The sequence below is a fragment of the Tenrec ecaudatus genome, chromosome 4, assembly GCF_050624435.1.
Source record: "Tenrec ecaudatus isolate mTenEca1 chromosome 4, mTenEca1.hap1, whole genome shotgun sequence".
NCBI lineage: Eukaryota > Metazoa > Chordata > Mammalia > Afrosoricida > Tenrecidae > Tenrec > Tenrec ecaudatus.
Window position 1 is genome coordinate 10,869,877 of NC_134533.1, and position 2,749 is coordinate 10,872,625.

The 2,749-nt window shown below is 41.4% G+C and overlaps 1 non-coding gene across 1 annotated transcript; it reads left to right on the top strand.

The window, feature by feature from the left end:
- The first annotated feature begins 2,146 nt into the window (after positions 1-2,146).
- On the top strand, positions 2,147-2,278 carry LOC142447728 (small nucleolar RNA SNORA51). The gene has a single exon (XR_012784386.1). It is a non-coding gene; the product is annotated as a small nucleolar RNA SNORA51 (small nucleolar RNA).
- Positions 2,279-2,749: the final 471 nt, after the last annotated feature.

The following is a 2,749-nucleotide window of genomic DNA, read 5'->3' on the forward strand; positions in this document are numbered from 1 at the left end:
CTTATCACAAGCCATGAATCTATCCATTGTGTCAATAACATTCATACATTGATTGCCATGATCATTCTCAATACATTTCCTTTCTACTTGAGCCCTTGATATACGCTTCTCATTCCCCCCTCCCTTTCCTACCCTCCCTCGATCAAGAATGCTTAGTAATGTATAAATTATTATTATTTTTTAATGTCTTACACTGACCGATGTCTCCCTTCACCCACTTATCTTTTGTCCATCGCCCTGGGAGGGGGTTATATGTAGATCATTGTGATCAGGTCTCCCTTTCTCCCCCCATCTTCCCCTTCCCCTCGTGGTATGGCTACTCTAAATATTGATCCTCAGGGTTGCTAGTCCTGGATTCCCTGTGCTTCCAGCAATTATCTATACCTATACACATGTGCTGGTCTAGCTGGATTTGTAAGGTAGAATTGGTGTCATGATAGTGGGGGAGGGGAGGAAGCATTAAAGAACTAGAGGAAAGTTGTGTGTTTCATAGGTGCTATACTGCATGCTGACTGGCTTGTCTCCTCCCTGTGTCCCTTCTGTAAAGGGATATCTAATTGACTACAGACAGGCTTTGGGTCTCCACTCCACACTCCCCCTCATTCACAATGATATTATTTTTTGTTGTGGGTCTTTGACGCCTGATACCTAATCCTATCAACACCTCATGATCACACAGGCTGGTGTGCTTTTTTCATGTGAGCTTTGTTGTTTCTCAGCTAGATGGATGTTTGTTTATAGTCAAGCCTTCAAGTTCCCAGATGCTATTCTTTCGATAGCCGAGCATCAGCAGCTTTCTTCACATTTTCTTATGCACCCACTTTGTCGTCAGCAATCATGTTGGGAAGGTGAGCATCATGAAATGCCATTGTAATAGAACCAAGTGTTCTTGCATTGAGGGAGTACTTGAGTTTATTCAACAATGGGGTCATATAGTAAAGAGGCCTGCAAGCCTCCAGGGTACACATACACAACAGAATGCCCAAAGTGTGAATCTTGGACTTCTTGAGCTTTTTAGGGGCACACTACATGATAAGTATCAGGCATGTAAGGGACAAAAGGAATAGCTGGCTCCTTGAGTGACTGGGACAAGAAGAAAGTGACTTCCTTTAAAGACAGGTATCCTTAGCTGCATAGAGAGGATTCCGGTATCTATAGGAGACAGGTTTGTATATTAGCATTTTAACGGAGGGCAGTTACGGAGAAACCGATCTATCTAGAGATTGTGTACTTTCATCTTTATTATCTCTGGACTGTGGAGGTCTTTCTTTTAGGTGCTGAAATACATAGTCTATCGAGCCTATCAAGGCTTTGAGAATGAAAATTTCCAAGTTCTTAACTGTCAATAAATGAATTCATTTATTCTATCTCTTCATTCCTGGTAAGTAACCCAGTTGGCACAGTGCTTACCAACTCAGCTGCTAACTGAAACATCAGTGGTTCAAACCCACCAACCACTTCATGAGGACCAATGAATTGGTCATCCACTTCCATAAATAGTTACTGCAGTTCTACTCTGCCCCCCTGAATTGGAATAAGTTCAAAAACATTTGTGTTTTTTTCCATTGTTTGTTCTGTTCTTTAAATACTGGTTATTATTCCTTGGATCATTATATACCATCACAGGTACTTGCTGCTTCCCTCAGGGGTGCTGGACACTGGTCGGCAGTCACTGTCCAATTGGTAACTGAACACCATCAGGAGTCACTCATCCTTCTGCCAACTGATTCTGGGGTTGAAACTGAGAGAGAAATCTGCTCCTGGAACATGCAGACCCACTGGTTTGACGAGGTGCCCATTGGAGAAAAAGATAAAGTCTCAAAAACCTAAAAACACTCTAAAACATGTTTGTTACTTGCTCACAATAACTGCCATAATTCAAAGATGATCAAAAGATTATCAACAGTCAAATGTATTTGTGAAACTTGACTGCATTCCCCCCATTTTTGAAATCAATAAGACACTGGAGGCTCAGCTGGTGACGTGTCATAAAAGCTCTTCAGTGAGATCTTAGTATCAGGGTTTTGTAGGACAATGTCGGTGTGCGTGGTGAAATATTTAGGGATAAAGTATTCTGATGGATCCAAACATTTCAAATGACTTTCCCCAAAGCCTATGTTCTAAGGGAGCTGTAAGAGTCGAAGTGTGCCTCCCTGTGCTTACCACAGGCTGTGCTCTTGCACTGACTGTATAGAAAAAGGAGGCAAAGTAAGTGCCCTGTATACACCTCAACCCAGCCTTATCTGTGTCTGCTAGTATTGTGAACGGGGCAACATGGCAAAAAACAAAAAAGAAAAACGAGTTGAAGTGAAGATAACAAAGCATTCACCATTGGTGGAGCTAGGTACGGTTCGGTGAATCTGGGGAATCGCTGAAACTAGGGTAATGATTTATTATGTTCTTACAACTATTCTCTATTCTTGCAATGTTTCAAAATACAAAACAAACAATATTTTCAAACAAAACAAAACCCCAAACTGACTGATGTTGAGTCCATTTTGACTCATGGAAACCAGATATGAGCAGAGTAGAACCACTCCACACACTTCAAGCCAAACACTGAAGAGATGATATAAATTCCTTTCTGCTAAGACAGGAGACGGAGTGGGTTGGGGGTAACTGTCCAAAGTGCCTACATTTGGGTGAGTCTAGCACTTACCTATGTGTGCAAGCAAATAAAATATTAGGTGCTTTATAAAGAGCTCTCCAAATAAGGCTATCTTACGGTTCAAATCTAAACTAAAATTTC